Consider the following 23,374-nt stretch of genomic DNA (forward strand, 5'->3'; position numbering starts at 1 on the left):
TAACTCTTTTTTTGCAAAGTACTCAATACTATCATTACTGTGAAGAGTATTATTACATTCTCAATAATAAAAATAACATGCAAAAGATTAAATACTAACTGAAAATCTATTCTCATTGCAATATCAGATACACTGCACAATATTATTGTCAATAAACAACTTCTGGTTATTTATGACATTTATTCTTGCTAAAAAATATAATATATTCTGATATTTAAATATGTTACAAAACATGCAAATATCTTCAATCATTAGATGAAAGACTACTGTATGCTTTATTTTCTCTAATGCAAGTAATAATGTCAATACTAGAGGATATAAATCACCTGACAATTGTTCTATATATACAGAAGCACAACCAAGCTATCTTAGGGTATAAAGTTTCATGTCTCCCTCTTTTTATATATTTATTTATTTATTTATTTATTTATTTATTTATTTATTTATTTACTTTTGGCTGTGTTGGGTTTTCATTTCTGTGCAAGGGCTTTCTCTAGTTGCGGCAAGTGGGGGCCACACTTCATCACGGTGGCTGGGCCTCTCACTATTGCAGCCTCTCTTGTTGCGGAGCACAGGCTCAGTAGTTGTGGCTCACGGGCCTAGTTGCTCCGCAGCAAGTGGGATCTTCCCAGACCAGGGCTCGAACCCATGTCCCCGGCATTGGCAAGCAGATTCTCAACCCTTGTGCCACCAGGGAAGCACCATGTCTCCCTCTTGACATACTGTAACAATACATCATGTTCATCATCTAAACGAAGGTGAAATACTGTATTGAGTAGTTTAGAGAATATTTAGTTCTCTTTTAGCACAAATGGTCAGTAAGGACTTAATTTCTTTTTCTGAAAAAAATTTCATGATACTATACAATAATATTTTTATTTAGATATATTAATTTCATAATAATAATTTGGGGCTCCTGGAGGAAGATGGCGGAAGAGTAAGATGCGGAGATCACCTTCCTCCCCACATATACACCAGAAATTCATCTACACGGGGAACAACTCCTACAGAACACCTACTGAACACTGACAGAAGACCTCAGACCCCCCAAAAGGCAAGAAACTCCCCACATACCTGGGTAGGGCAAAAGAAAAAAAGAATAAACAGAGACAATAGGATAGGGACGGGACCTGCACCAGTGGGAGGGAGCCGTGAAGGAGGGAAGGTTTCTACACACTACAAGCCCCTTCGCGGGCGGAGACTGTAGGTGGTGGAGGGGGAAAGCTTCAGAGTAGCGGAGGAGAGCACAGCAACAGGGGTGTGGAGGGCAAAGCGGAGAGATTCTGGCACAGAGGACCGGTGCCCTCAGGCACACACCAGCCCGAGAGGCTTGTCTGCTCGGCCGCCGGGGCAGGCGGGGCTGGGAGCTGAGGCTCGGGTATCAGCTTTCAGTCGGAGCGCAGGGAGAGGACTGGGGCTGGCGGCAGGAAGAGAGCCTGAAGGGGTTAGTGCACCACGGCTAGCCCGGAGGGAGTCCGGGGAAAGGGTCTGGAGCTGCCGAAGAGGCAAGAGACTTTTTTCCCTTTTGTTTCCTGGTGCGCGAGGAGAGGGCATTAAGAGGGCTGCTTGGGGAAGCGCAGGAGACTGGCGCGAGCTGCGGGTAAGGAGCAGACCTCGGAGACGGGCGTGGGACGCTGGGGCTGCGGCTGCCGCTGGCGCCGCCGCCGCCGCCGCCGCCACCGCCGCCGCCGTGGGGCCTGTGTGCGAGCGCGGGTCACTCTCCGCCCCGCCTTCACGGGGGCCTGTGCACCCCTCCATTGCCGGGGTCCCGGGACCCGGGGACGGCTTTCCCGGGAAAGCGCACGGAGCGCCCGAGCTGCTGCAACGTCACGCTGGCCTCTGCCGCCGCAGGCCTGCCCCCACACTGCGCGCCCCTCCATTCCCTCTGCCTGAGTGAGCCAGAGCCCCCAAATCAGCGACTCCTTTAAACCTGTCCTGTCTGAGCGAAGAACGGACACCCTCCGGTGACCTATGCGCAGAGGCTGGGCCAGGTCCAAGGCTGAGACCCGGGAGCTGTGAGAGCAGAGACAGGGAAATCTCTCTGTGCAGCCTCGGAGGCAGCGGATTAAAGCTCCACGGTCCATTTGATGTGCCCTGCGTCTGTGGAGTGCATGAATGGACAGTGAATCATCCCAAATTGAGGAAGTGGACTTTGAGGACAAGATTTAAGACTTTCCCCCTTTTCCTCTTTTTACAACGAATTATCCCAAATTAAGGAGGTGGACTTAGAGAGCAAGATTTCAGACTTCTCGCCCTTTTCCTCTTTTTACAACGAATTATCCCAAATTGAGGAGGTGGACTTGGAGAGCAAGATATTTGATTTCTCCCCCTGCTCTCTTTTTGTGAATGTGTATGTGTAATCTTCTGTGTAAGATTCTCTCTGTATAGCTTTGCTTCCACCATATGTCCCAGGGTTCTATCGGTCCGTTTTTTTTTCAATAATTACTTTTTAATTTTAATAACGCTACTATATTTCATACTTTATTCTATTTTACTTTACCTGCTCTTTCTTTTTTTTCCTACCTTCCCTTCCTCCCTCCCTCCCTCCGCTCCTCCTTTCCTTCTTTCTTTTTCTTTCCTCGCTCCCTCCCTCCCACCCTTCTTCTTTCCACTTTCTTTTTCTTTCCTTCCTCCCTCCCTCCCTCCTGTCTATCTTTCTTTCTTTCCTTCCTCCCTCCCTCCCTCCCTTCTTCCATTCACTCTTCCTTTTGCTTTCATTCCTCCCTCCCTCCCTCCTTTCTTTCCTTCTTTCTTTCCATCCTTCGGCCCTCCCTCTCTCCTTTCTTTCTTCCTTCTGTCCTTCCTTCCTTTCTTCCGTCTCTCTTTCTTTCTTCTACTAATTCTTTCTTTCTACGTTTCCTCCCTGTTATTCTGAGCCGGGTGGATGAAAGGCTCTTGGTGCTGCAGCCAGGAGTCAGTCCTGTGCCTCTGAAGTGGGAGAGCCAACTTCAGGACACGGGTCCACAAGAGACCTCCAAGCTCTACCTAATATCAAGCAGCGAAAATCTCCCAGAGATCTCCATCTCAACACCAGCACCCAGCTTCACTCAACGACCAGCAAGCTACAGTGCTGGTCACCCTATGCCAAGCAACTAGCAAGGCAGGAACACAACCCCACCCATTAGCAGAGAGGCTACCTAAAAACATAATAAGGCCATAGGCACCCCAAAACACACCACCAGACGTGGACCTGTCCACCAGAAAGACAAGATCGAGCCTCAACCACCAGAACACAGGCATTAGTCCCCCCCACCAGGAAGCCTACACAACCTACTGAAACAACCTTAGGCACTGGGGACAGACACCAAAAACAATGGGAACAACGAATCTGCAGCCTGCAAAAAGGAGACCCCAAACACAGTAACATAAGCAAAATGAGAAGACAGAAAAACACACAGCAGGTGAAGGAGCAAGATAAAAACCTACCAGACCTAACAAATGAAGAGGTAATAGGCAGTCTACCTGAAAAAGAATTCACAATAATGATACTAAAGCTGATCCAAGATTCTATTTCCAAGATCCATAATCTTGGAACTAGAAGAGACAAAATGCAAGAAACAGTTAACAAGGACCTAGAAGAACTAAAGATGAATCAAGCATCGATTAAAAACACAATAAATGAAATGAAAAATACTCTAGATGGGATCAATAGCAGAATAACTGAGGCAGAAGAACGGATAAGTGAGGTGGAAGATAAAATAGTGGAAATAACTGATGCAGAGCAAAATAAACAAAAAAGAATGAAAAGAACAAAGGACAGTCTCAGAGACCTCTGGGACAACATTAAACGCAGCAACATTCGAATTATAGGGGTTCCAGAAGAAGAAGAGAAAAAGAAAGGGACTGGGAAAATATTTGAAGAGATTATAGTTGAAAACTTCCCTAATATGGGAAAGGAAATAGTGAATCAAGTCCAGGAGTCACAGAGAGTCCCATACAGAATAAATCCAAGGGGAAATACGCCAAGACACATATTAATCAAACTGTCAGAAATTAAACACAAAGAAATCATATTAAAAGCAGCAAGGGGAAAAAAAAAACAAATAACACACAAGGGAATCCCCATCAGGTTAACAGCTGATCTCTCAGCAGAAACTCTACAAGCCAGAAGGGAGTGGCAGGACATAATTAAAGTGATGAAGGAGAGAAACCTGCAACCAAGATTACTCTACGCAGCAAGGATCTCATTCAGATTTGATGGAGAAATTAAAATGTTTCCAGACAAGCAAAAGCTGAGAGAGTTCAGCACCACCAAACGAGCTTTACAACAAATGCTAAAGGAACTTCTCTAGGCAAGAAACACAACAGAAGAAATATACCTACAATAACGAACCCAAAGCAATTAAGGAAATGGGAATAGGAACATACATATCAATAATTACCTTAAATGTAAATGGACTAAATGCTCCCATCAAAAGACACAGAGTGGCTGAATGGATACAAAAACAAGACCCATATATATGCTGTCTACAAGAGACCCACTTCAGACCTAGAGACACATACAGATTGAAAGTAAGGGGATGGAAAAAGATATTCCATGCAAATGGAAATCAAAAGAAAGCTGGAGTAGCAATTCTTATATCAGGCAAAATAGACTTTAAAATAAAGACTATTAGAAGAGACAAAGAAGGACACTACATAATGATAAAGGGATCGATCCAAGAAGAAGATATAACAATTGTAAATATTTATGCACCCAACAAAGGAGCACCTCAATACATAAGGCAAATACTAACAGCCATAAAAGGGGAAATCGACAGTAACACACTCATAGTAGGGGACTTTAACACCCCACTTTCACCAATGGACAGATCATCCAAAATGAAAATAAATAAGGAAACACAAGCTTTAAATGATACATTAAACAAGATGGACTTAGTTGATATTTATAGGACATTCCATCCAAAAACAACAGAATACACATTTTTCTCAAGTGCTCATGGAACATTCTCCAGGATAGATCATATCTTGGGTCACAAATCAAGCCTTGGTAAATTTAAGAAAATGGAAATTGTATCAAGTATCTTTTCCGACCACAATGCTATGAGACTAGACATCAATTACAGGAAAAGATCTGTAAAAAATACAAACACATGGAGGCTAAACAATACACTACTCAATAACGAAGTGATCACTGAAGAAATCAAAGAGGAAATTAAAAAATACCTAGAAACAAATGACAATGGAGACACGATGACCCAAAATCTATTGGACGCAGCAAAAGCAGTTCTAAGGGGGAAGTTTATAGCAATACAATCCCACCTTAAGAAACAGGAAACATTTCGAGTAAACAACCTGACCCTGCACCTAAAGCAATTAGAGAAAGAAAAGCAAAAAAAAAAAAAACCCCAAACTTAGCAGAAGGAAAGAAATCATAAAGATCAGATCAGAAATAAATGAAAAAGAAATGAAGGAAACGATAGCAAAGATCAACCAAACTAAAAGCTGGTTCTTTGAGACGATAAACAAAATTGACAAACCATTAGCCAGACTCATCAAGAAAAGAAGGGAGAAGACTCAAATCAATAGAATTAGAAATGAAAAAGGAGAAGTAACAACTGACACTGCAGAAATACAAAAGATCATGAGACATTACTATAAGCAACTCTATGCCAATAAAATGGACAACCTGGAAGAAATGGACAAATTCTTAGAAATGCACAACCTGCCAAGACTGACTCAGGAAGAAATAGAAAATATGAATAGACCAATCACAAGCACTGAAATTGAAACTGTGATTAAAAATCTTCCATCAAACAAAAGTCCAGGACCAGATGGCTTCACAGGCGAATTCTATCAAACATTTAGAGAAGAGCTAACACCCATCCTTCTCAAACTCTTCCAAACAATATCAGAGGACGGAACACTCCCAAACTCATTCTATGAGGCCACCATCACCTTGATACCAAAACCAGGCAAGGATGTCACAAAGAAAGAAAACTACAGGCCAATATCACTGATGAACATAGATGCAAAAATCCTCAACAAAATACTAGCAAACAGAATCCAACAGCACATTAAAAGGATCATACACCATGATCAAGTGGGGTTTATTCCAGGAATGCAAGGATTCTTCAATATATGCAAATCAATCAATGTGATACACCATATTAACAAGTTGAAGGAGAAAAACCATATGATCATCTCAATAGATACAGAGAAAGCTTTCGACAAAATTCAACACCCATTTATGATAAAAACCCTGCAGAAAGCAGGCATAGAGGGAACTTTACTCAACATAATAAAGGCCATATATGACAAACCCACAGCCAACATTGGCCTCAATGGTGAAAAACTGAAACCATTTCCACTAAGATCAGGAACAAGACAAGGCTGCCCACTCTTACCACTCTTATTCAACATAGTTTTGGAAGTTTTAGCCACAGCAATCAGAGAAGAAAAGGAAATAAAAGGAATCCAAATTGGAAAAGAAGAAGTAAAGCTGTCACTGTTTACAGATGACATGATACTATACATAGAGAATCCTAAAGATGCTACCAAAAAACTACTAGAGCTAATCAGTGAATTTGGTAAAGTAGCAGGATACAAAATTAATGTACAGAAATCTCTGGCATTCCTGTACACTAATGATGAAAAATCTGAAAATGAAATCAAGAAAACACTCCCATTTACCATTGCAACAAAAAGAATAAAATATCTAGGAATAAACCTACCTAAGGAGACAAAAGACCTGTATGCAGAAAATTATAAGACACTGATGAAATAAATTAAAGATGATACAAATAGATGGAGAGATATACCAAGCTCCTGGATTGGAAGAATCAATATTGTGAAAATGACTCTACTACCCAAAGCAATCTACAGATTCAATGCAATCCCTATCAAACTACCACTGGCATTTTTCACAGAACTAGAACAAAAAATTTCAACATTTGTTTGGAAAAACAAAAGACCCTGAATAGCCAAAGCAATCTTGAGAACGAAAAACGGAGCTGGAGGAATCAGGCTCCCTGACTTCAGACTATACTACAAAGCTACAGTAATTAAGACAGTGTGGTACTGGCATAAAAACAGAAAGATAGATCAGTGGATCAGGATAGAAAGCCCAGAGGTAAACCCATGCACATATGGCCAAATTATCTTTGATAAAGGAGGCAGGAATGTACAGTGGAGAAAGGACAGCCTCTTCAATAAGTGGTGCTGGGAAAACTGGACAGGGACATGTAAAAGTATGAGATTAGATCATTCCCTAACACCATACACAAAAATAAGCTCAAAATGGATTAAAGACCTAAATGTAAGGCCAGAAACTATCAAACTCTTAGAGGAAAACCTAGGTAGAACACTTATGACATAAATCACAGCAAGATCCTCTTGGACCCACCTCTTAGAGAAATGGAAATAAAAACAAAGATAAACAAATGGGACCTAATGAAACTTCAAAGCTTTTGCACAGCAAAGGAAACCATAAACAAGACCAAAAGACAACCCTCAGAATGGGAGAAAATATTTGCAAATGAAGCAAATGACAAAGGATTAATCTCCAAAATTTATAAACAGCTCATGCAGCTCAGTAGCAAAAAAACAGGGCTTCCCCACTGGTGCAGTGGTTGAGAGTCCGCCTGCCAATGCAGGGGACACAGGTTCGTGCCCCGATCCGGGAAGATCCCACGTGTCGCGGAGCGGCTGGGCCCGTGAACCATGGCCGCTGAGCCTGCGCGTCCGGAGCCTGTGCTCCGCAATCGGAGAGGCCACAACAGTGAGAGGCCCGCTTACTGCAAAAAAAAAAAAAAAAGCAAAAAAACAAACAACCCAATCCAAAAATGGGCAGAAGACTTAAATAGACATTTCTCCAAAGAAGATATACAGACTCCTAACAAACACATGAAAGAATGCTCAACATCATTAATCATTAGAGAAATGCAAATCAACACTACAATGAGATATCATCTCACACCAGTCAGAATGGCCATCATCAAGAAATCTAGAAACAATAAATGCTGGAGAGGGTGTGGAGAAAAGGGAACACTCTTGCACTGCTGGTGGGAATGTGAATTGGTACAGCCAGTATGGAGAACATTATGGAGGTTCCTTAAAAAACTACAAATAGAACTACCATATGACCCAGCAATCCCACTACTAGGCATATACCCTGAGAAAACCATAATTCAAAAAGAGACATGTACCAAAATGTTCATTGCAGCTCTATTCACAATAGCCCGGAGCTGGAAACAACCTAAGTGTCCATCATCGGATGAATGGATAAAGAAGATGTGGCACATATATACAATGGAATATTACTCAGCCATAAAAAGAAACGAAACTGAGCTATTTGTAATGAGGTGGATAGACCTAGAGTCTGTCATACAGAGTGAAGTAAGTGAGAAAGAGAAAGACAAATACCATATGCTAACACATATATACGGAATTAAAAAAAAAATGTCATGAAGAACCTAGGGGTAAAACGGGAATAAAGACACGGACCTACTTGAGAATGGACTTGAGGATATGGGGAGGGGGAAGGGTAAGCTGTGACAAAGCGAAAGAGAGGCATGGACATATATACACTACCAAATGTAAGGTAGATAGATAGTGGGAAGCAGCCGCAGAGCACAGGGAGATCAGCTCGGTGCTTTGTGACCACCTGGAGGGGTGGGATGGGGAGGGTGGGAGGGAGGGAGATGCATGAGGGAAGGGATGTGGGAACAGATGTATATGTATGACTGATTCACTTTGTTATAAAGCAGAAACTAATAAAAAAAAAGTAAAATAATAATAATAATAATAATTTGTATCTTCATCATGATATTCTGGATTTTCCATGTGGTTTGATTACTCCAGTTATTAAGCAAGGCCTTAATGAAAACAGCATTCATTCTTTTAAGATTTTCAAATTATTAAATAGTGTCTCCTGATATCCATAAAAATTCCCAAGGATGCTGTAATTATAAACTATAACTATATCATCACAGGAAATAGTCTTTTAAAACTATAAAGATCTATGCAGGCCAGTAAAACATAAGTTTATTCATGTTGAAAAATATTTTTTTAACAATGAAAATGTATGATTTTATTCCAAAATATAATCAAAAAGTTTTCCTTGAGTATTTGGGCATATATTTAATTAGTTCACAGGTTTGAATCACCACGCTTAATATAAAGAAATCATTGCCTTACTTTGGTTATGACACCATTGTTTGTAAGACACACACTTTATTACATAGTTATGTGTGTGTGTGTGTATGATCTTAATACTATAGGATTTTTATTTATTTATTATTATAGTGGTAAAAGCACTTAACATTACTTCTAGCTTCTTAATAAATTTTAAATGTACAATGCAATATTGTAAACTATAGGTACAGTGTTGTACAGCAGTTCTCTAAAATTTATGTCATTAAGAAAGAAAATGGTTTATTCTTAGATATTTTATTCTTTTTGATGATATGACATTAGTGAAACAAATATTTTTTGATGATGTAATGACTGCAATTTCATATTTTTCTACAAAACATTAACAAGGAAGAATATCATACACCACGCAATGTGACAGAGGCCAAATATCCCTAGATGCCTTGGAAAAGTCAAAATTTTCAAAGGAAAAGAGGCTGCTATGACATATTCATGAATCTCACAGAACTGTCTTTAAAGTCTCAAAAATGTTTTCCCAAAATTTCAGGCTGTCTGAACAGAATTTTCTTAACTTGCAGAGACAGGTAATTTAACTAATTAAAAGTGATTGATAGTGTTAGTTTAGTCAACAAGGAAATGATAATGAATACTCAGTATTATTCACACTGTTGAGTATCATGTTAGCAGTAGGTTTATATGGACTATAGTAGTTAGTAGTTAGTAGTAGCATATATGGACTTTATTATGTTGAAGTATGTTCCCTCTATGCCCACTTTCTGAGAGGTCTTTTTTTAATCATAAATGGGTGTTGAATTTGTCAAAAGTATTTTCTCCATCTGTTGAGATGATCATATGATTTTATTCTTAAATTTATTGATGTGGTGTATCATACTGACTGATTTGCGGATATTGAAAAATCATTGCATCGCTAGGATAAATTCCACTTGATCATGGTGTATGATCCTTTTAATGTACTCTTGGATTAGGATTGGTAGTATTTTGTTGAGGATATTTACGTCTATGTTCATCAGTGATATTGGCCTGTAATTTGTGTGTGTGTGTGTGTGTGTGTGTGGTATCTTTGTCTGGTTTTGGTACCAGGGTGATAGTGACCTCATAGAATGAGTTTGGGAGTTTTCCTTCATCTGAACAGTTTGGGAACAGTTTCAGAAGGACAGGTTTTACCTCTTCTCTAAATGTTTGATAGAATTCACCTGCAAAGCCATCTGGTGCTGGACTTTTGTTTCTTGGAAGTTTGTTAATCACAGTTTCAATTTCAGTACTTGTGATTGGGCAGGTCACATTTTCTTTTTCTCCCTGGCTCAGTCATAGGAGATTGTATCTCTCTAAGAATTTGTCCATTTCTTCCAGGTTGTGAATTTTATTGGCATATAGTTGTTTTCAGTAGTCTCTTATGATGCTTTGTATTTCTATGGTGTCAGTCGTAACTTCTTTTTCATTTCTAATTTTATTGATTTGAGTCCTCTCTCTTTTTGTTCTGATGAGTCAGGTTAAAGGTTTATAAATTTTGTTTATCTTTTCAAAGAACCAGCAGTTTCATAAACCTACCTAAGAAGACAAAAGACCTGTACTCTGAAAACTATAAGATGCTGATGAAAGAAATCAAAAATGACACAAAGACATGGAATGATATACCATGTTCTTGGACTGGAAGAATCAATATTGTACAAATGACTATACTACCCAAGGCAATCTACAGATTCAATGCAATTCCTGTCAAATTACCAATGGCATTTTTCACAGAACTAGAGCAAAAAATCTTAAAATCTGGATGGAAACACAAAAGACCCCAAATAGCCAAAGCAATCTTGAGAAAGAAAAACAAAGCTGGAGGAATCAGGCTCCCTGACTTCAGACTACACTACAAAGCTATACTCATCAAGCAGTATGGTACTGGCACACAAATGGAAATATAGTCAATGGAAGAGGAGAGAAAACCCAGGGACTAATCCAAGCACCTATGGTCAATTAATCTATGACAAAGGAGGCAAGACTATACAGTGAAGAAAAGACTGTCTCTTCAATAAGTGGTGCTGGGAAAACTGGACAGGGACATGTAAAAGTATGAGATTAGAACACTCTCTAACACCATACACAAAAATAAGCTCAAAATGGATTAAAGACCTAAATGTAAGGCCAGAAACTATCAAACTCTTAGAGGAAAACATAGGCAGAACACTCTATGACATAAATCACAGCAAGATGCTTTTTGACCCCCCTCCTAGAGAAATGGAAATAAAAACAAAAATAAACAATTGGGACCTAATGGAACTTCAAAGCTTTTGCACAGCAAAGGAAACCATAAACAAGACCAAAAGACAACACTCAGAATGGGAGAAAATACTTGCAAATGAAGCAGCTCACAAAGGATTAATCTCTAAAATTTACAAGCAGCTCATGCAGCTCAATAACAAAAAAATCAAACAACCCAATCCAAAAATGGGCAGAAGACCTAAATAGGCATTTCTATAAAGAAGATATACAGATTGCCAACAAACACATGAAAGAGTGCTCAACATCATTAATCATTAGAGAAATGCAAATCAAAACTACAATGAGATATCACCTCACACAGGTCAGAATGGTCATCATAAAAAATCTAGAAACAATAAATGCTGGAACAATATATATATATATATATATATATATATATATATATATATATATATATATATATACATACATATCCAGCAAGGGGATCATGAATCTCTTCACTTATTTTGCCCCTTCCCCCACACATTTTCCTGTGGTAACCACTAATTTAGTCTCTGTATCTGCGTCTGTTTCTGTTTTGTTATATGTATCCACTTATTTTGTTTTTTAGGTTACACATTTAGGTGAAAACATACAGTATTTATCTTTTCCTAATTGACTTATTTCACTAAGTATAATACCCTTCAGATCCACCCATCTTGTCACAAATGGCAAGATTTCAATTTGTTGAGGTCTCAGTAATATTCCATTGTGTGTGTGTGTGTGTGTGTGTATACATACACACACACACACACTGGAATATATATATATATATATATATATATATATATATATATATATATATATGGCACATACCTGTCAGTGGGCACTTAGGTTGCTTCCATATCTTGGCTATTGTAAATAATGCTGCCATGAACATTGGTGTGTATATATCTTTTTGAATTAGTGTTTTCATTTTGTTTGAATAAATACCCAGGAGTGAATTACTGCATTGTATAACAGTTCTATTTTTAATTTTTGAGGAAACTCCATACTGTTTTCCATAGTGACTTTACCAACTTGCATACCCGCCAACAGTACACAAGGGTTCCTTTTTTCCACATCCTTACCAACACTTGTTATTTGTTGTTTTTTTGATAATAGCCATTATGACAGGTGTGAGGTGATATCTCATTGTGGTATTGATTTGCATTTCCCTGATGATTAGTGATGTTGAACATCTTTTCATATGCCTGTTGGTCAGTTGTATGTTTTCTTTGGAAAATGTTCATTCAGGTACTCTGCCTATTTTTTAATATGTTTGTTTTTTGTTTTGAGTTATCTGACTTTTTTACATATTTTGGATATTAACCCCTTATTGGAAATATCATTTGCAAATATCTTCTATTCAGTAGTTTGCCTTTTCAGTTTGATGATGGTTTCTTTCACTGTGAGAAAGCTTTTTAATTTGATTAAGGTCCCATTTGTTTATTTTTTTCTTTTGTTGTTCTTCCCTGAGAAGACATACCCCAAAAAATTATTGTAATGACTGATGTCAAAGAGCATACTGCCTCTGTTTACTTTTGGGAATTTTTTGGTTTCAGATTTTATATGTAAGTCTTTAATCTATTTTAAGTTTAATTTTATATATGGTGTGAGATAGTAGTCCAGTTTGGTTATTTTGCAATTACCTGTCCTGTTTTCCCAACACCATCTATTGAGTAGTCTGTCTTTTCCTTATATATTCTTGTCTCCTTTGTCTTAGACTAATTGATGAAATATAATCATATAAAATCGACATATATAAGTGTGAGTTAATTTCTGAACTCTCTAGTCTGTTCCATTGATCTATTTATCTGCTTTTGTGCCAGTACAATACCGTTTTGATTACTGTAATTTGTAATATAGTTTGAATTCAAGGAGTGTGATATCTCCAGCTTTGTTCTTTCTTCTCAAGTTTGCTTTGGCTCTTTAGGATCTTTTGTGGCTCCATCCCAAAAGAGGATGATTTGTTCTGGTTCTGTTTAAAATGCCATGGATATTTTGATAGGAATTGCATTAATATGTAGATTGCTTTGGGTAATATGGATATTTTAACAATATTAATTATTATTCCATGAACATAGAATACCTTTCCATTTATGTATCATCTTCCATTTCTTTAATCAATGTCTTTTTGTTTTCAGAATACAGGTCTTTCACTTCCTTCATTAAATTTATTCCTAAGTATTTTACTTTTTGAATTAATAGTAAATATGATTGTTTTCTTTATTTCTCTTTCTGATATTTCATTATTAGTGTACAGAAATGCAACAGATTTTTTTATATTAATTTGTATCCTGCAACTTTACTGAATTCCTTTATTAGCTGCAATAGTATTTTGGTGGAGTCTTTAGGGTTTTCTATATATAGTACCATGTCATCAGCAAATAGTAAAAGTTTTATTTCTTACTTTCCAATTTGGATGTCTTTTATTTCTTTTTCTTGTCTGATTGCTGTGGCTAGGACTTCTTATACTATGTTAAATAGAAGTGAAAAGAGTGTGAATTCTTGTCTTTTTCTTAAAAGAAAAGCTTTCAGCTTTTTAGCATTGAGTTTGGGTATGAAGTTAGCTGTTGGTTTGTCATAAGTGGGCTTTATTATGTTTACATATGTTCCTTCTATTCCAACTTTGTTGAGAGTTTTTATCATGAAGGGTGTTAAATTTTGTCAAATGCTTTTTCTACATCTATTGAGAGGATCATGTTTTTGTGTGTGTGTGTGGTACGTGGGCCTCTCACTGTTGTGGCCTCTCCCATTGCGGAGCACAGGCTCCAGACGCACAGGCCCAATGTCCATGGCTCATGGGCCCAGCCGCTCTGCGGCATGTGGGATCTTCCCAGAACCAGGGCACGAACCTGTGTCCCCTGCATCAGCAGGGGGACTCTCAACCACTGCGCCACCAGGGAAGCCCTGGATCATGTATTTTTAATCCTTAAGTTTTTTAATGTGATGTGTCATGTTGTTTGATATGTGAATATTGAACCACCCTTACCACCCTACAATAAATATCACTTGATTATAAAGTATGATCCTTGTAATATACTGTTAAATTGGGTCTACTAATTAAGTCCATCTGGTCTAATGTGTTACTTAAGCCCACTGTTGCCTTATTGATTTTCTGTCTGGATGATCTGTCCATGATGCAAATGGGGTATTAACATCCTTTACTGTTATTGTATTACTGTGAATTTCTCCCTTTTTTCTGTTAATATATGCTTTATATATTTAGTCACTCCTATGTTAGTTGCATATATATTTACAAATGTTATATCCTTTCTTGAATTGACCCTTTAGTCCTTATATAATGCCATTGTTTGTCTTCTGTTATAGACTTCATTTTAAAGTCTACCTTGCCTGATATGAGTATTGCTTCCCCACCTTTCTTTTCATTTCCATTGACACTGAATATCTTTTCCATCCCTTCTCTTTCTGTCTGTGTGTGTTTCTTAGCTTTGAAGTGAGTCTCCTGTAGGTAGCATTTGATGGGTCGTTTTTTTTTTTAATCCATTCAGCCACCCTATGTCTTTTTTTAAAAAACATCTTTATTGGAGTATAATTACTTTACAATGGTGTGTCAGTTTCTTCTGTATAACAAAGTGAATCAGTTATACATATACATATATCCCCATATCCCATCCCTCACTCTATGTCTTTTAATTGATTGATTACTGACAGGTATGTACTTATTGCAATTTTGTTACTTGTTTTCTGGTTGTTTTGTAGTTCTTCTCTGTTCTACTTTTAGTATCTTCCTTTGTGGTTTTATGATTATTTTTTAGTGTTATGTTTAAGTTCTCAATATTTGATTATATATTGTTTATAGTTATGAATATGTCCTAGGCTTTCAAATTTGTTGCTAAGCTCTTGCTCTAACTTTCATCCACAATAGACTTCTCCAATTCTGCTAAGTACTAACAAATAGTTCAAGGGCAATTTCAATTGCTAAACCTTAATGAAATATATCTTGAGTAATAGTGTTCCTCTCTGGAACCTGTAGAATATATTCCTAAGTTTTTAGTCTCTTTATCTTCCTCCCTTCCTCCCTTTTTTCCCTCTTTTTTTCTTCTATTTTCTATCTCTTTTTTTAACATGAATGTTGTTCTTTCTTGTAGTAATACATCATCAACTGTTACATTACATCATTGGATTAGTTATTTAATATCTATATCAGTTTTAAGGACATGTTTATATCTTCTCTATTAGATATTAATTGAGTCAAGAATTAAAAATAATGTTTTCTTCCACTTTATTTTAGAATTTTAATGCATCTTGTCTTTCAGATGATTAAAGTAGCATTTACTACTGAACTGCACCATACATAAATTTATTTCTCATGTTGAAAATCAATAAATAGAGAGTCAAGGTTTTGGTATAATTTATAGCTAATATTGTTACAAAAAGAAGAAACTGATTAAATAATGACTATGAATAGCACATCTTTCAGACAATTGACAAATAATATAAAATAGCTAAAGAGGAAGCTTACTGAAAATTATTCTGTCAATCTAATAAAAGTTCAAAATTAAGTAACAAAACAATTTTTTCATTGTGTTTCTTACTTTTCTCAGCACATTTGAAGGCTCTCTCAACTTTTTAATACATTGCACTAAGTCCCATAAATGTGTGAAACTAAAAATATTTTCCTGAAAGCTGTAAGAATATTTTACATTTACTAAACCCAAGACATGGCTTTATTCTAATGAGAACTTGGAAGATTACTTGTATAATTATTTTCAAGATACATATTTGAAAAATTTATTGGCAGATGAGCATTAAGGAGCCTTCAATGTATATACAGCTCTCTGAATAATACATTTAATCCTTGTTGGAAATTCCATTTGCTCCCACAGTTTCTTATGGCATCATTTAGATAATTTTTATATATTTTCACTAAACTGGATCTGTCTTAATACCATGACAAATAAAAGAAGAGCATGTTTCTTAAATTTCTAGAAAAGCATGGAAAAGATGACAGCCCTAATATTTTTTAAAACTCCCTTTTTGTTGTCTATTTGCAAGAGTTCTCTAGAGAAAGAAGTGAAAAATTTTTGGCTTTACTTGTCAACAATGATAAAAACAATGCATTGGTTTAATCAACTAGCTATTGAATGAATATTATTGGAAAATAAAAACAGTGCAAAAATTGGGTAAAAATTACAGAAACAGTAAGCATCTACTCCCTTGTGTGTGTGGAAGATTATAATTAAAGTAATCTGTATAAATCAATGGAATTCAAGACTTTATCACCATAATCTTTTAATTATTAATGTAAAAAAGATAATTTCATTGATTTTAGAAAAATTCTAAAATAATTATAAAATATTGAACACCAAAAGTAAAAGTTAAATTGAAAAAAATTCTTCCAGATATGAACACTGACACTAAGTCAACAATATTCAAGACATCTATGTATAGATAGATAGATGATAGATAGATAGAAATTTTAAAAATAAAAAACAAATAGAAATATTTTATAAGCATAGGGATAATTTTGCCAATATGGGGATAAATTACACCTGATAATGACTATAAGGGACAGACTGCCGTCCAACAAAGATAGATTTATTAGATTGTCACAACACATGAGGGTATCTGAGAGGAATCATTGAGTTTCTTTCACCAAACAAAAGAAGAGACACTGTTGATATTGGATTTGGGAAAAAGATGTGTTTTAGGTCAAATTTAAGTAAAGCAGTGGTTTGATAGTCTCAGCAAAGCAGGGCTGTTTGTAAAGGGTTTAATAGCAGTTCTTGGATGCTTAATTGGAACCAGAGTCCTGTCTTCCTTGGAAACTAGAAAGTTAAGATAAATATAAAATACTGTGTTTGGCAACCCTTTAGCTGTAGTCCTGTTCTTGAATTGGAAATGGAAACTGCTTATATGTATCAAAGTGCCTAAGATCCTTCAAGTAACAGTAGGATTTTCCATTTTTTTATGATTTCAAGCAGCAATGTTTCTGACAGTCTATGATTTTAGAGATTGTTTCTTTAGCATTGTGTCTTTTGTTAATTATATAAATGGTATTAATAAGTTCACAATGGAATCCTACAGTAAATATATTTTAGCAAGCATATTTGTTTTAATCTTTCCTGTATTTAAAAAAGAATATCATATGTTCACTTGTCAATATAGCTAAGGATGATATTGTCACTGCCTCTCCCTCAGAATAAGGTAATCATTGCTTCATTGGTTTCCAGGATTGAATCTGGCTGTGAAAAAATTCAAAGGTCAGCCTGATACTTCCCTTTAATTGACATTTTTCTAACTACACACAGGACAATTTCTTCTCCTTCTCCTTCCCCTTTCTCTTCCCCTTCCCTTTCCGCTTCTCCTTCTCCTTCTTCTCCTTCTTCTTCTTCTTCTTATGATTATGATTATGATTATGATTATGATTATTATCTCCATAGTGTCTTCAGAGTAATTCTAGTGTTTTTTCCCACCTAGTCAAGTGTTTATCATAGCCCTGTAAAATACAACTTCTGGCATCATATTGATCCCTTAATTAAGCATTGGTTTGGGAATTTTTACTTTCATCTGGACAATTTGTACTTTCATTTAGGTGCATTAGCCTAGTTATTTTACCTCCCCTACTTTTACTCAGCTGATTTTCTCTATAAACCCTTACCACTTGACTCAAAAAATAAATGGGATAAAAGTACTTGTGTTTTATATGCTATTGTAATAGTTTCCAATGGAGAAGGATAATTTCTGGGCATCTCAGCTTGGTTCTGCAGAATCCCAGCTTGTTGTTGGGATTCCTACAATTAAAGCAAACCAAACAATGAGTTCAATGACTGACTTTATTTTACTGAGAACTTGCTGGAGAAGTACATGTGCTTCATCAGCTTCTTGGATATTTTTCTTTTTCCTGAACTGCCTTCCTATCTTATCCTTTTGATTATCTTGAATATGGGGTATGTTAATATACAGCTCCAAGATTCGCCCAACTAGCCAAACCATAGTGTCATTGGCTATAAGTTCAATATTAATGAACCAACATTATGTATTAAATTATGTGTCTTTAAACAGAAGTATACATAAAACAAGTTACCCATCCATCAGTTGACAAAAATATCGTGACTAGAGGTTTACAGAAACCTAACCCTGTATTTCCCTTAGGAGCAACAAAAAATTAAGTATTCATTAATTCAGTGTTCATGGTAATTGACAGAACATAACTATTGCAAATAATGAGTATCACCTGAATATATTTTTAATAATTTCATAGAAATATAAGTGAATGTGATTCTCTTCTATTTTTAACATGAATAAGATATGTGATAGGTGCAACTTTGCTTGCTGCTACCACACTTAATTTTTCCTTTGTTTTTCTTATCCATGGGACATCCACAGCTTTTTTTACCCTCTCTACTTCTACATTTGCCTTACCAGTTCCTATACACAAGGCATTCATGAACACCTTATTTTTAATACTCACTCTTAAAGATTAGAAACCTAAATAATTTTCTCATAAAGGTATTAAATTTTCACTTATCTATCATTTTTCTACATAAGTTATATCTAAGTTGATATGATGTGAAAGAAAAATGGATTTTGCTTCCATCCATCCATTACCTTACTTACTACTTTTGAATTAAAGTGACTGTTCAAATTTCTTGCCCATTTTTAATGTAGTTATGTGCATATGAATTCTTATTTAACCTGAAGATTAATATTTTATTAGAATATGTTTCACTGACATTTTATCCCATTCTGTGGATTTTATTTTCATTTCCTTTGTATGTTTTAAGTGGCTAAAGATTTTAGTTTTGATGAAGTGTTATATATCAATTTATTTATTTATTTATTTATATTTTTATTTGTTTATTTTTGGCTGCTTGTGTCTTCATTTTTGCATGCGGGCTTTCTCTAGTTGCAGCGAGCAGGGGTTACTCTTCATTGTGGTGTGCAGGCTTCTCACTGGGGTGGCTTCTCTTGTTGTGGAACACAGGCTCTAGTCAAGTGGGCTTCAGTAGTTGTGGCATATGGGCTCAGTAGTTGTGGCTTGTGGGCTCTAGAGTGCAGGCTCTTTAGTTGTGATGCACAGGCTTAGTTGCTCTGCAGCATGTGGGATATTCCCAGAAGAGGGATCGAACCTGTGTTCCCTGTATTGGCAGGTGGATTCTTAACCATTGTGCCACCAGGAAGTCCCTATCAAATAATTTAAAATGATTTACACTGTTTTCCAAAAATATCTTAGCCTAGACCAAGGTCACAAAGATGTTCTCCTATATTTTCCATTAGAAATTTTATAAGTACAGATTTTACTTTTAAACTTATGATTCTTTTGAGTTAATTTTTTAATACATTGCAAGAAATTAGTTTTTTTTTAAATTTTTGGTTGAATTGTTTCAGCACCATTTGATAAGAAGCCCATCATTTTTCCATTGAATTCGCATTTGTGAATGGTCTTATACATGGATCTATTTCTAGGATTCCATTGATCTATGTGACTTTCCTTTTGCCCATATCATACAGTTGAAATATGTTTACAGCAAATATTGAAATCCAGTAATGTTATCCTGCCAGGTTTTGTTTGCAATTTTGATTTTGCCCTGGCTATTCTATCAACTTGTCAATTAAATGGCTTCACTTTGATATGTCTTGGTAGTGTACAACCACAATAAAAAAAATGTTAACTAAAAAAAATGTTCTTTGAGAATCTATCTAATCTCCAAGTTTTTTTTGCAAAACCTTTCATTGACATTTTCTAGAAAACAATAAAAACTAAAAGAATTAGAGTCAATGACTTGTTAAAAATATTCAGAATCAACAGTGAATCACTTTTAAACCATGTGTAATAAATCACAATTTATGCCCCAGATGAGAACTAATCTCCTTTTCTTCCATTAACAATATGTACTTATATAGCACATATAAAATGTCTTCCTTATTTTCAAGCTTGATTAACCTGATTGGCTGTGAAGGTAAGGTAATAATTATATTTTACCTTCTCACTTCCTAGCAGAGTTTTTGCTTATATTTGTCCTTAAATTTTAACTAATGTGAATTAAAAGGAAAATGTTTTCTCTTCTGTTAAAGATGTTCACAAAACTATAAAATAATTTGCTATGATTTTTCTGTGTCTTAAAATAGAATTTAGCTAAAAATTGGAAGTAATCTTAAGAACTACAGTAGATTATAAATTTATATTTATGCTTCTAAGAGTGTAAAATCTGATTTCAAGAAATAAAGGAATACATTGTCTAAGGCTAAAGATTTAGTTCAGGGATTTGTTTTAGTGAAATACATAGTATAGTAACAATATGTGTCTAATTTCATCGAGAAGAGATTTGAAAATTAGGAAAATACTTTCAAATAAGTACAGACATTGTCTTTCAATCTTGTTTTAATCCTCTCTGAGGTCCAGATAAGATATAAATTTTAAAACAATAAAAATGAAACAGATTTTTAAAGTCATTAAATAAAAGCATAAAGACAAAGTGTTGAAATGAGAGGGTAGGACCTCCTGGGATCTCATTATCAAATTAATTTAGACACATTCAAGTACATTCTACTATAATATTTTCTCAGTCTCCAGCTCTAGGAAGTCCATGTTATTTGTTTTCTCTGCTTCCCACCATTGAGATAAGCAGTTTTATTGAGATGGGAAGAAAAGGTATTTAATACTAATTTTCATATTAAGACACTAAGGTTTATAATGGATCATTGGTTTTCTTTCAATTGTATGTCAGCATTAATTTTTTCTTACAAGAATGAACACAGATAGAATTCTTAGAATAGATTGCAATATATTTTTCTAATCATAATTTATAAAATTACTGTTGCTTTTTTCTGTTGTTGATTAGACAATATGTGGATATCATCCATTCCTTTTAGGAATATTGAGATTTAGCATGTCCTGCTTGATAAATTTTTATTCAACTTGTGTTAACAAAGAGACATCAATCAAAAGTACCACTCAAGGGGCTTCCCTGGTGGTGCAGTTGTTGAGCATCCTCCTGCCAATGCAGGGGACACGGGTTCATGCCCCAGTCTGGGAAGATCCCACATGCCATGGAGCGGCTAGGCCCATGAGCCATGGCTGCTGAGCCTGCATGTCTGGAGCCTGTTCTCCACAATGGGAGAGGCCACAGCAGTGAGAGGCCCACGTACTGCAAAAAAAAAAAAAAAAAAAAACACTTAAATATAAGGTTCTATTAGTTCTATTGTGGATATTTTAAGAACATTTATTGATGTCATACTTCAGTAAGATTTGCTAAGATTAAAGATACAGATATATGAAGATGGGAGGATGACAGAGAAGTTGGATTAAATTATAACAGGCTTACAAATGCTATGTTGTTTAAGGGTATACAGTTGGAACTAATAGACAAATAAGCCATGGAGAGATAATGCACTGCTTAGTGGTTATAGTCATAATAGTCTATTATAAACTTCAAAGTTGCTAAGAGACCAAATGTTATTTGGTCACACACAAAAAAGAAATGGTAATTATGTGGTGTGATAGAGGTGTTAGATAACACAAAGGTGATAATCATATTGCAATATATAAATGTATCATATCAACACCCATTGTAGACCTTAAAGTTACATAATGTTATACATCAATTATATTTCAATTTAAAAGAAAGCTGTCGCAGGAACAGAGGATACAACCAATCATTATAGGATGGCACTCAATTCAGTCTAGAGGGGAGAAGACTCCCCAAAGTGTCCCTCTTTCTGTCTGGCAAACCTATATAATTAGAAACAATTATCAGATTATAGAAAGGCAGAGATATTACACTAGTTGAGACCAGAGAAAAGGGAAAAGAGTTTAGAAGCTCAACTCAGAGCAACATCTTGTGTTTGTGAACAATCAAATTTTTCCCTGAATCCTTTGAATGCTCCAAGGATTGTAGTTTCAGAACAACAAAAATAGATCTTCTCCTTTGGTGCTGAAAGTAATAGAAGACATTAAAGCCAGCCTGACTTTAAGATCATAAGAGTATTCCTTTGTTGATTATCTATTTTAAATATAATAGTGTGTATAATTAATCCCAAACTCCCAATTTAACCCTTCCCCCCACCTTTCCCCTTTGGTAAACTTAATTTTGTTTTCTTTGTGTGAGTCTGTTTCTATTTGTAAATAAGTTCATTTGTATCATTTGTTTTTAGATTTCACATATAAGTGTTATGATATGATATTTGTCTTTCCCTGTCTGACTTACTATACTTAGTATGATGATCTCCAGGTCTATCCACGTTGCTGCAAATGCCATTATTTCATTCTTTTTTTATGGCTGAGTAATATTCTGTTGTGTATATATGTACCACATCTTCTTTATCCATTAATCTTTCAATGGATATTTAGGCTTCTTCCATGTTTTGGCTATTGTAAACAACACTGCAGTGAATTTTGGGATGCCTGTGTCCTTTTGAATCATGCTTTTCTCCAGATATATGCTCTGGAGTGGTATTGCTGGATTATATGGTAAATCTATTTTTATTTTTTTAAGGAACCTCCATACTGTTATCCACCTGGCTGTACCAATTTACATTCCTACCAACAGTGTAGGAGGGTTCACTTGTCTCCACACCCTCTCCAGCATTTATTGTTTGTAGCCTTTTGGATCATGAACATTCTGACTGATGTGAGGGGATATCTCATTGTGGTTTTGATTTTCATTTCTTTAATAATTAGTGATGTTGAGCATCTTTTCATGTGCCTCTGGGCCATCCATATGTCTTCTTTGGAGAAATATCTATTTAGGTTTTCTGCCCACTTTTATATTGGTTTTTAGCTTTTTTAATATTGAGCTGGATGAACTATTTGTAAATTGTGGAGATTAATCTCTCGTCAGTAGCATAATTTGCAAATATTTTCTCCCATTCTGTGGGTTGTCTTTTTGTTTTGTTTACAGTTTCCTTTGCTGTGCAAAATATTTTAGTTTAATTAGGTCCCAGTTGTTTACTTTTGTTTTTATTTCCATTACTCTATAAGGTGGATCAAAAAAGACATTGCTGTGATTTATATCAGAGAGTGATTTGCCTATGTTTTCCTCTAAGAGTTTTATAGTAT

Source organism: Mesoplodon mirus (assembly GCF_964341445.2).
Source record: "Mesoplodon mirus genome assembly, chromosome: 17".
Taxonomy (NCBI): Eukaryota; Metazoa; Chordata; class Mammalia; order Artiodactyla; family Ziphiidae; genus Mesoplodon; species Mesoplodon mirus.